The following is a 13,325-nucleotide window of genomic DNA, read 5'->3' on the forward strand; positions in this document are numbered from 1 at the left end:
TGAAAGGTCTTTTAATAATTTAGATGATTTAGATAGTCTTCTCTTCCCATTAGTACTAGAGTCTTTGTAATCTAGAATACAATTGAAATCTCCTGCCAAAATAATGTTCCCTATAGAGAATAGTACAATTTGATTTAGATGTTGTTTCACTGTGTTTATCCCTATCCCTGGGATCCAATATATGTTAATCAATGTGAGAATTGTACTGTTTATTTCTATGGTGACTGCACAAAACATTCCTTTATTATCCTTATATGTATCTATTATTTTAGGAAAAGGCATTATGCTGTTCCATAGGATAGCTACTTCTCTCTTTTTCTTAGTATGTTCAGAACTTACTAAAATCTTATATGTTTTAGATTCAAGTCTGAATATATCCTCTGTTATTAAATGAGTTTCTTGTAAAAATACTAACTGGGATTTATGTAACTTAAGATATCTAGTTAAATTCCTCCTTTTATTAGGATTATTTAAACCATTAATGTTAACTGATATACCTTTTATTGTAGTCATTGAAAATTAAATGATGTAAATATAAACATACTGATCTAAGAAATACACAAGAATATATCTAATAGGAATACTATTATGATCATTAGAACAAACATAGTGTAAGATTATCATATTCTTAAAATTAAGGATGTTTCCTACTACTTAAGATATGAACGTCTGAAACGTTATTAGAAAATATTTATAACATAAACATGAAACAAAATAACCAACCCGAACCCCCCTGGTGTTTAAAACTCCTAACTCGAATGACATCAGTCACTCAAATCGACCTCCTATCAAAAGCAGCATCCAGTCAGCACCTGCCTAAATGTCTATAGTCAGAACTATAAAAATAAGGCTTCTTATCAATAACATAAACAATTTTTTGTATGAACCAAATATATAGATATAATGTCGTGTCAATTAATAAATTGATGGCAGCTACATCTTAGGAATAAAGTACAGAATTATCTTACATTAGTTAGTAGGTTATTAAGAACTACTATGATCTATTAGTTCACTCTTCTGTTTTAAAGTAATCACATTTGATATGAACCTTAAAAAGAGATTATGGCATTCATTTATTACCACAATATGGCTAATAAAGGCTGAAGTGTGATATATCGTACTGCCATAGGTGATCAGCTAACTGGGACATAGTTGTAAATGAATCCCCTAAGGGCGTTCAATAATCACTAACATTGGCAGCTAATAAATACGATGCTAATAAAAGTGATTTTACTAACAATCAACTAACATACTGATTGTTCTGAAAGAAATGAACACTGCATTTCTTTGCCAGAAACCAAATATAGTGATTACTCATCAAGAAGTAAAACCAACAACATCCTGCTAGTTTTCTTATAACCAAACACCCCGGTGCAGTCTAAGAGTGACTAATAGTCTGATCTTCCATTCATTGCATTAATTTGAGTTACCTCAAAGGGTCCATCACCATACTGAAAACTAGTGAAAAGGTCATATTAGTTCAAAGAAGCAAGGTGCTTAAATAGCTCCTATATACTATATAAAAGCCTTATTTAAATATAATGAGCTTTTTATTATTCAATTATAGCTTATACTATCTTTGAATTTTGAAAAGCTATTTCATTAACAAAACAAAAGATGAAAATTTCACATTTTCTAATGATAAACAGATCTAACTATTTTTAATGCACCTGTCCTTGCAATATTATTGCTGCCTATGTGGTACATCCCTATCAGCCTATTATACAAATGCATTCATAAAATAACTGAGATAACCTATTATATACATCTACACATTTAACATTTTGATAAATGCTTCATGAATATTTTCTCAGCAAGTCAATAGTTATAAAAAATGTACATGTAACACAAGTATATAAACAGCTTGTAGCATTATTAAATCTTCCAAAAATGCACAAATCACAACTAGTGTTTCTCATCAAGATATCGGCACCTTTGTCATACATAAAGCAAATATTTTATGAGAATACTATTCGTATATAAATACATAGGGCTCAAGAATACCTATGATGATCAGAAAAAGTATTTAAGCTATACCTGTGTAGTATAATCCCTATTTATTTAAGAGATTATTGCATATAATGTCTTGAAATAAGTTGAAAGTAGTAATCTAGTTATATCTTCTTTCCGTATGCTGTATGAGGAAACAAATTTGACTCAGTAGCTTCCCGGTGAGGATCAGAAGATCAATTTACTTCTGACGCCTTCATGATGACGTTTTAAGAAAGCTCCGAGCTTTCCAGCCGCGATGGATACCACAGTCTCGAGCTCATCATGAAGATAAAGCTTTCAAAAAAAGTTCTGGCAGGAAACATTACTTAACTACATATAAGGCAATGTCTCGAGACTCCTCTATACAGAGAGAGATGAGAAAGAAAAAAAAAAAAAAACCTCGCATACACAACACGAAGCAATGACAGCTATCAAGCAAAGCTTCACCACACTATCAGCCAGACTCTCCAGTTAATCTCTGACCAAAACACACAGGCACCAAAACATACAATTAACACAAATAACACCACACATGTCTCTACAATGCTAAAGCACCAAACCAGAGCCTCCAAATAAACACACCAACAACTCAGAAATTACAACAAAGCCTTACCATTACTCGAGCCACACTGCCACTCACATCCCGGATCAGAAGTACCATCACTAGCACAGCAATTCTGCAACTATACATCAGACCATCATACAAGATTCCTTTCTCAAACAATTAACCATAAATCAACTAAAATACAAATACAGCAATTATAACTAAATAAAAGTTTTCCAACCACTATAAGAACCAAAATCAAGATAAACAAATACGCCCCCTAATGATAAGCACCACAACAAGACATCCAGAAGCATAGATATCCGAGACAGGAGAATCACTGCATCCATGGGAATCAAACCAATAAACATTAAGATAATTAATCTTAAAAAAAATAATACAAATGAAAAAAAAAATCCCAACAAACAACTTTTTTACAAAACAAAATAGACAACTATTTAGTTAACCAATTTACATTATATTAAATATAATACCAAAAGCTCACCTGGATGTCTGGTTTCATTTCCCCAACTGAGTGAATCAAGTGCAAATATGTACTTGTTATGATTCATCTTTTGATTTTTTTTTTTAGGGTCAAATGTTTTCCAAGTATTGTTCTCAGCATTCCTTTTAAGACTAGGACTGGCCCACTCCATTTCATCTACATTTTCCAGTATGTTATTAGATTTTATATAAGTTATTGCATTGACTAGGTCATCAAAAATTTTAAAACCATCTTGATAAAATATTTTCAGTCTTGCAGGAAAAAGCAAATGGGTTTTTCTTTTTTAGTACTGACTAAAGGCAAGAACATTTTCCTTTTTGATAATACTGAAGAAGAATAGTCATTATCAAAGTGTATAATATTGTCCTTCAGTTTGATTGGGGATTTTGCCCATGCAGTCTTTAATACCATTTCCTTATCATGGGCTGATAGGAACTTTACAATAACAGATTTAGTATAATTACTCTTGGTGTTTTTAGATGTCACCATTGATCTATGGCTCTTTCAATACCATATGAAAGAACCTCCGGCAGTTCAAGTACTTCAGGCAACCAGGAAGATAAAAAATTTTCCATGTTATTTCCCTCTATGTTATCCGGTAAGCCAAAAATTCTCACATTATTCCTACGGGACCTGTTCTCAAGGTCATCAACCTTTGTCTGAAGAAGAGTATTTTGCTTTAACAGGAACTCAACATTATGTTCACTCTCCTGAATTCTGTTATCCATATCACTTAATGCAGTTTCCATTCCTGAAATCTGCTTCCTCTGTTGCAATAAATCTTCATGTAGAATGTCCATTTGGTGAGAACACTTTTCTTTGAAATTGTCAATTTTTATATCAATTTTGTCTATCTTGACACTTAGTTCCTGAATAGTAGTTAGTAATGACTGTAGTTCTTTTTTTATAGTTGTCTCTTGATGAGAAGATTTAGTGAAGCTCATCCTGTTCTTTTACTGCAGTACTTCCAAGTGTAACTTTGACAGGAAAACTTAAAATCTACTTGAAATGTTTTATATACTACCCTAATATATATTTTAAAGCATTAATTATAATAAAAAAAACTATTATTAGGGAAGTTTATATCAATATTTCCTGTCAATAACGATCTGTAAAGGCAGAGCTGATAAGAAAAGCTGCTGCTCTGTGCTCATCTTGGCTGCACCCCTTCGTTCCCCCCTATTTCTGACAGCAGCAAAATTGATGGTAAGCACCAATGAAGACATAAACACACAAAGCCCAAAAAAGGCAGCAAGGTTTAAAAATAAAGACAAAATGTAAAACAACACCCAATGTACTTGAAGTAACTGATATAACTGAAGTTAACTTTGGTTATTTCAGTTACTATAAGTGCATTGGGTAGTGTTGTACATTTTACCAAATGAAGACATGCCACTAACAATTTAGTTTCAGACAATGATAATATATGAACACTAATTCATAGTGCCTTAAAAAGCAATTCAAGGCCCATATTGTTGGCTATTGAAGAACAATGAGATTCAACATCTGTTGTCATCAGCCAAAATTTGGGATCAAATTCAACATTGTTATGTTTTTCAGTCAGCTGAGTCTTTGATATATGAAGACTTTTTTTTGCTACCATGCAGGTAACCATGTTGTCTATCTAAATTGCAAAGGAATCAGTTATGGGTCCTCCTGTATCTAATATAAAGTGTAAAATAGTATACACATCGTGGATGTAAAACTAAAAACTGAAAAGCCAAAACTTCATTGCTTTAATGATAGTTAACAAATCTTGAATTGAAACCTACAGAATTCCATATGCTTTCTCAATGTCAGAAATGAAAACATTGTGATATGTAACATTTTGCAATAGCACAAGGATAACAGACTAATGATAATCCCTGTCCGTCAGAACAAGGCCTCAAATGTGTCAGCTTTTATAATGCTCAGTGAAGCATGATTCTGAAGGCCTTTTAAGGGTGTTTTTGTTGATGCTTCACAGGAGGGTTAGTTAAAACACTCCATATTTTTATATCAAAGTTTTTTTCCCTAAAGATTCTGAGGGGTTTAGTTGTGAGTTATACATAATCAGATTTTTCATATTCTCAAAACACTTTCAGAGCCATTGTTGTTATCACAGATATAGAAGATGTAACTTCAAGATATGTGTGCAGCCTATGAGTGAAGTAGTATCCACTGCAATTGAAGCTTTTCTGAAAACGATAGATGCTAATGCGTTCAAGCACTGTGAAATTAACTTGGCTGAGCATTCTTAAAGAAAAGATGACAATCTTAAAAATAAGAAATAATGTATTGAGTATAGGAAAAAGAAATCCAGAATCAACAGCTAGTTCTACTGTTGTATAACTATTTCTCATTTGGTTGCTGTACATTCTCTGATATCTTTTTTTGCTGATATTCTGGTTATATTTCTGTCCTGCATTTATCTGAATTTGTTATATTCAGCTACTGGTAAACTGCAACCCATTATTGACCAATTTTCGATTTTCACACTGTTCCAGAACTGACCATTTCTGAATATGGCAGATGTGTTTGAAGTCATTGATGCTATTATGCCAATTTTGGTGACATTCTGGATGTCCTTTGGATTTTTTCTTATCATGGGAATAGTCATAAAAAAGTTCAACTTGATGTTGATTAGGTATTAAATTCTGTGTTGGAAAAGCACTGGTGAAATGGCATTTCTTTTCTCATTTTTTCTGCAAAAATTTGATTTCCTTCTACAATTTTATATTTCACATCATCCTAAATATTGCTTCTGAGAACAGTTACATTTCTGTAACAATTCAAGCTATGGTAGTTCACAGGGTTCACCATAATAGAGAGACATTTTCAAACTCACATATAAGAGTAGTCATTGTGCAGTTCAGATACAGGTCCTCATAGTGAGGAAATGGCATTGGTTTGATGTTAAAGACTGTATATTTAAACCCAGTTGACCAATAAGCCCCCATTATAAACCACTGGTGGTCAACATTAGTTGCAAGATGTGGTCAGAGAAGGTTCAGTGCTTAACACAGACTAAGCTTAGAAACTGGAAATTGACTGGAGCAAAAGCACAGCAGCACAGTACCTCAGGAAGAGGCATAATATGTTTGGTTGCAGAAGAATGACAGCATCACCAAATGGCATGTGTAGAAATGATAGAACAGATATGCAATCCAACCAGGTATGGATTTAAGGTACATAAAGCAATCTGAAGGTGGGATGTAGACATCCAGAAAGTTAGGAAAAGAAAAAAAAGCATAAACAAATGGGAGACAGAAGAGTTTGTTCAGGCTACGAAAGTATATTGGTTAGCTAGCGATGAGACTAAGAGTGTAGTCTCCATAGAAAAGGGCAAGATGTCAGAGAAAATCTACCAGCTTCTAGAATGTGACTCAGCAGATGACACAAGGAAGCTCTATAAAGCTTTTTTAAGGCAAGGACATAAAGATAATGAAGACAGTTAGCATTTGCCATTCATAAGGATGCCAGCAATAATGATCTCATGAGGTCAAAGGACATCAAAGTAATGTGGAAAGAGTACTCCCAGAAGCTTCCAAATGAAGAAAAAGTAACAGAAGCATTACAGCACATGCTCAGTTATGTTGAAAGAGAAAGGAGACCCCCCCCACACACATACACACACACCGCAGAATAATGAAGTGCTTTAAGCAAAATAAAGTCAAGGAATATTGTAGGCTTAGATGAAGGCACTGCAAATATGATCAAGGTGTTGGGTGTGTTAGGAGAGGAAAGGCTTCTGACAATTCTCTTCATGGAATGGAAAGAGTGTATCCTAGATAATTTGTGAATAAGCATTTAATGTATTCTAGTGTAGCCCCACATGGGGGTTGTTTGTAGGGGGGCTTGCACCCCTGCAAAAATTATGTTTTAATTTTCATTTTTATAATTTACTTTTACATATGCTGAAGCTGTTTCCTGGCACATGTATAGTTGCTTGTTGATGGTGTTTTTTACATAAAAATGTCTATGTGTAGTGTGTTGACATTGGATGTATTTGGTCTTTACTACTACACCCATATATATTTATATTTATATTTATATTTATATCTATATTAATCTTTCTGTCTATATATATATATATATATATATATATATATATATATATATATATACATATATATATATATATATATATATATATATATATATATATATATATATATATATATATATATATATATATATATATATATATATATATATATATGTCTATATATCTATCTATCTATCTATCTATCTATCTATCTATCTATCTATCTATCTATCTGTCTATCTGTCTATCTATATGGATCTATTTCCTGAATTCCCACTTAGTCAAATGATGAAATGATGAGATGACTTTGTCAAAAGTTTACTTTAATGAACACCCAGATCATTGTAATTTAACCTCAGGAAACTAGCAACATGACTACCGACACTTTAAAAAGAAACCAAAGCAAATAAAACACATCCAAGTGGGGGGCTCCCCCCCAAAGAATTATACCAACTACAAGATTGCACTATAATGGAGAAAAGGGAAAGTTCACCATGGTGGCCAAGAGGTTAGTTTCTTAGAGTTAAATTACAGTGATCCAGGTGTACATAAAACTGAATTATTGGCAACATTGTCTCATTGTTTTGTAGTTCAATTAAGTGGGAATTCGGGAAATAGAAGCAGACCCATATATATATATATATATATATATATATATATATATATATATATATATATATATATATATATATATATATATATATATATATATATATATATATGTGTGTGTGTGTGTGTGTGTGTGTGTGTGTGTATAGCTATATATATAGATATATATATATATATATATATATATATATATATATATATATATATATAGATAGGTATACATAGATAGATATTAAAATGTATAATCCCTCTCTCTCTCTCTCTCTATACACACACACACACACACACACACACACACACACACACACACACACACATACATACACACACACACACTCTCTCTCTCTATATATATATATATATATAGAGAGAGAGAGAGAGAGATTCAGAGAGATAAGATATAGATATAAATATAGATATAGATATAGATACAGTTAGACAAAAATCTTCCTGGCTACCTTCTTCTTCCTAATCATAGATGTTTTTTTGAGTTTATAATGAGTGAAGATATGTAATATATTTGCCTCTAATATCTGTTTTGCATTTCATGAAGAAGTTTGATATTTAAATATGAACAGTTGTCTAGTGACAATTTGTCAAGATGTACAAGTCAAGTATATTGACTATATCATATGGTAATAGGGATGCTGCTAGCAAGAAGAGGTTTTATGTATGTTTGCAGTGCTATAATTGATCAGTACAGATGCCTACTGTGGACAGAAGGGACTTACCTGCTCTTCTTTGAACATAGCTAAATAGTCGGTAATCTTGATTGACATTAGTAGGCAGAGTGATCATTGCTATGGCTTATGTGTGTGCCTGTGTTTTTGTGTACATGTGTGTGTGTGTGTGTGTGTGTGTGGGGGGGGTTATACTGTATCTAAAAGTAACACATTGGCCACATTGGCCATCATTTATTTTACTTTTATATTCAGTTAGACATCAGAATTATCAAGAATAGGTGGCTAACTTTGGTTAAGGTGTTTACCTCACAGGCAAGAGGTATATGGTTAGATTTTTATCAAGGGTAATTGGATAAATTTAAAATGGTCCACAAGAGCAGCTAGGCTGCTAACTTAACCTAAATGGACAGGTTGGCATATTAGTTAAAATCTTTACCTCACTCACAGATACAAAGTACAAGGTGTGATACTGACCTCTTGATGTTGGCTAGGCTTTTAAGAGTCTGAAGAGTGATAGTCTATTTCCCTATGAAACTACAAACCTATTTATATATCTGTCTGTGATTATAGGATAATACGATCATAGGAGTTTACCAGGCTATTGACCTGGAGGTAATTTCCAGCCTAGCCATTTCATCCTAACGTAATACCATAGATATGCTAGTCAGTACCTTGGAGTGCATTTAGTAATGACTGCCCATGTTCAGGAGGGTTGTGGGTGCCATCCCCAGTACGAATTTATGGTGCCCCATCCACTCATCCAGGTTCCTTTTGAACAGTGTCATAGAGGTTCTCTTGTTTCACATGAATTGGTAGCCTATTCCCAATATGCAGCAGTGACTGGGAGACAAATCTATCCCTCCAACATGTCCTATTTTAAGTTGCAGTCCATATTTGGTTCCCTGGAGTGGGTAGCTCTAGTCCTGTTTGATTTATGGATATGTAGCAAGATCATTAGGTTTGGGTGTGAAATTGCTCTGTAAGCGAGGAATAAGTCTCCTCTAAGAAGTCTATATAATACAGAGTATAGTGACAGGGACTTTAGTCGGTCTGTCTAAGGCACATGCTGGAGTCCCTTGATCTTCTTTGTTAGAAAACTCTAAGGTCTCTCCAGTTGCTGCAGGTGTTTTGTATGGATAGCAGCAGGTCTGCAGCACAGTTAATACATTTTGACCCATATTACTCTCAGACAACAAAATAAAATCTATAGTGGGTGATAAACCTAGTTATGTATTTAAGAACAATTTGTCTCTGAAGAGACAACTGTGTTATAGATCTACGGTTAGACCAGTTTTGTCTTCTGAGCGGAAGGGAACCTATCCTTGTAGGGGCTGCAAAGCCTGCTGTCAAATTTCTACCAGGGTAGTTTTTCAGCATCCAGTATATGATGTTATATTTAAACCTGACTTTTATGCTGATTGTAAGTCCCATGGACTTGTATACTTGGCCAGATGTAAACGTTGCACTTCATTCTATGTGGGGAAAACTGTTAGGATGCTTAAAGAGCGCATTCTTCAACATATGGGTGACATGAGACATAAAAACACACTTAATGCCCTAGCCAAACATGTTTCTATTCTTACTGATCATAGTTTTGATTTTATAGTGTTGCAACTGCGATATTTTAAGAAAAGGCATGGTGATTTTAATAATAGACTTGAAACTGCAGATACAAGGTGGATTGTAAAGTTGCAGGCAGACAAACTGCCTGGCCTTAATGCCTCTGTTCCTTTAAATCCAATTCTTAAGAAAAGAAGTATACATCAATAATTGATTGCTGTATTCTATTAGTTAACTGAAGCACGTTTTAGTATTTAATGGGTTTTGTTGTTTTATTCTGTGGATCTGATGAAGCACGACTTGTGTGAAAGCGCTTATCCTGTGTACTTTGTGTATTAAAGTGTATTAAAGTTTTATACTTTTACTGCCTTGGTGGATGCCTGGTTTGTTTGCAGCATTTATAATATTTTAGAAGACTTAAAGTCATCCTGAAAACAGTGTTGACATCTAGGAACAAGGTTCACGCTATAAACCAGTTTGTTCTTCCTGTCCTTACTTCATCTAGTAACCTCATCTAGTAATAAAAAAGAAAGAAAGATGACTGAAGTGAGTAATATTTTAAAGCATTTTTATGTTTTTGCTGCTGCTCTGCTCTTCTGTGATGGCCAGGCACTATTCTTAATGTTCAAGTACAAGACTAGACCTTAACAGTGGTGAGGTAGCCTTAACAGCAGCTTGTTAAAACATGCCTCTCTTTTCCTCACTTTGGAGAGTAATTGTGCTCCAGTCACTGCAAAAATAATAGGCTTATCTGGCATATTTCTCCAGATTTACAACATGGTAGTTGAAGATACCATATAACTAGTCACCTCCTAATCTCTTCTTGTCTTTTAATGTTGTTATCTTTCTAATGCCTCTGTTAATGAAACTATGTGACTGAGATTGAAAACTGCCTTCAAACAACTATAATGAGGCCTTAATATAGTAACTTTGTGAAATCCAATACAACTCAAGTCAGCAAGACTCCAGCTTGCAACTTTATTTTGTCTCACTCTCATATCATTTAGTTTAGAATGGCTGTTAATATGCTGTTAATATGCTTCTTTACAAGTCCGTTTTTCTGAAATGTTGTCTAATGATGCATTATTATCAGGCAGCCCTTCTCTTGTGTTTGATTGAAAAACATGTGACTTCTAAATACATAACCAGAAACAGAACATTTGTAAGCCTTTACGTTAACCGGTAGATAGGAACTATTGTATTCATGAACTTGGGAGGAATTTCATTCATACATGACTTTTCTGGGATTACTGCACAGAATACGTATAAAAGCATACAGTAAAGCCTTAAAAGCACACATATGACATACTACACTAAGGAGTCTTGGTGTGCTTATATAACTAAGTAAAGTAAAGTTTGTTTCAAAATGTAAAACTTTATTAAGTTTGGGCTATTCTGCTCTGTTTGCATGTATGTATGTGTATGAAATACAATGCTATTATCTTTCCCAGTTAACTACTCTTGCAAGAGAAGAAGTCATTGTAGAGGTGTCAGAAAGCACACACTTGAAAATAAGACTTAAGCGGGGTGTTCAGATAGTTATGGCTCCCATTAGACTGTTGTTTGATGGCTCAAAGTCCTTTCACCACATAAGTGTTTTCGATGTCACCATCTGTTGAGTAAGCAAGTTCTGTCTACACTATTTCTCTTACATACAGTAGTTATGCAGTAGTTATACATTGCCAGATAAGAACATTTACTACATGCATGGGACAGCACAAATTTGAAGAAATTAATTCATCATTATATGGCAAGGCTGATGTGTGGACTAAAAGAACCCTCTCCCATGTAAATGTTTCCACTATGTGGACATGTACACATCTAGTCAGTTGGGGATGCTACTCTTTCTTGTCAAAATATCACTGTGTTGATCACAAGTCACAATGAACTGTAGCAATATCTCATATATCACATAAGTCAAATTCATTGTTGTGTTATAAATGATATACATGTGTGTGAGTGTGTGTGTGTGTGTGTGTGTGTGTGTGTGTGTGTGTGTGTGTGTGTGTGTGTGTGTGTGTGTATGTGTGTATGTCACATTAAGTTGTATTGAAGACTTATGTGATGGATGATAGTCACAGATGTCAAAGAGTTGAATGCCACCCATGCATTCCTGACTGTTTATCTCAAGATCATTGTATGTAAGTCTTGTGTCTTTTGTGGACCACTGAAAAGTGTTTGTGATGTGTGTACAGTATGCAAGGTAACTAAAAGCCACACACGTGAAACATACACACTGCACTTATTAACACTGTTTTGCAAGAATGTTTGCAATTGTACCAGTTCATCAGAACATACTTTGAAGGGTAATGTGTGTTAGTACCACAATCATTTAGATTATCATTTCGATAGATTGTATTACACCAAACATCTCATATCATGGGTAATGTGCATCACTGCCACAATCATTTCGATAGATTGTATTACAAACAAGCTTCTCATATCCTGCCTACAATAAGCCAATAAATGATTCACAAGTAAAAGAAACCACTGACATTGCTTTCAGTCTGCTACATTTCACTTACTGAGAACTACCACTGCCAAGCACATTTGTGCAGCTGATGGCAACATATTAGCACATATATAGTTATTTTATGACATTTGAAAATAAGAATGATAAGTAGCAGTAGTCTTTGCTGCTCAATGCCAAGCATCACTTGTAGGAGGCATATAGACATTTCTATTTATGAAGCATTAATATGTGTGTCTTGTGTGTTGTGCTAGTCTGTGGTTTCCCATCTCTAGAAATTCAATCATGTTGTTTTCAGTGTAGTAATTAAAAAAGGAGGTGGGATACTGCTAAACTAAGTAAGAGTATGCTGGATAGTGCTGGGGGAGTTACATATGTATCCACTACATATCCTGTTAAAATGCTATATGAAAGAAAACGTCAAATAATGTTGTACACAGTGTTGGATTCATACATCTGCCTGTCTTACACAACATTTTATAGACCTGAACATTAGCTAAATATACCATAGAGGAAGTCAAATTTCAGGTAACAGAAAATACAGAGTTGAAGGTATCATGAGAAAAGTATGTAAAAAGAGATTATATGTGCATAAAACTTCACAGCAGTACTGAGAACAGAAACATCCCATGTGGTGTACATTTTAAACCACGGAGACTGTTATAATAACTGTATTTATATAGTGTTATTACCACTGCTTTCTTCTGCACAGTAGGGCTAAGCACTGTCATGTGAGGGACACTGTATGACTTCAACAAACAGATATGATGTGTCATTTACCATTGCTTCACATCAGTGCACAGTGCAAGGCATCATGCAGATGCTGAGGACAGAAATAGAGAATCTAGTTTATAGATGATTTCTGGCCATGTGTGCAAATCTTTCATTATTCATCATTGAAACTTCTGTCATGCAGTTTACAGTACAGAATTCCA

The sequence above is a fragment of the Protopterus annectens genome, chromosome 3.part1 (assembly GCF_019279795.1).
Source record: "Protopterus annectens isolate FY-2018-M chromosome 3.part1, PAN1.0, whole genome shotgun sequence".
Classification (NCBI taxonomy): domain Eukaryota; kingdom Metazoa; phylum Chordata; order Ceratodontiformes; family Protopteridae; genus Protopterus; species Protopterus annectens.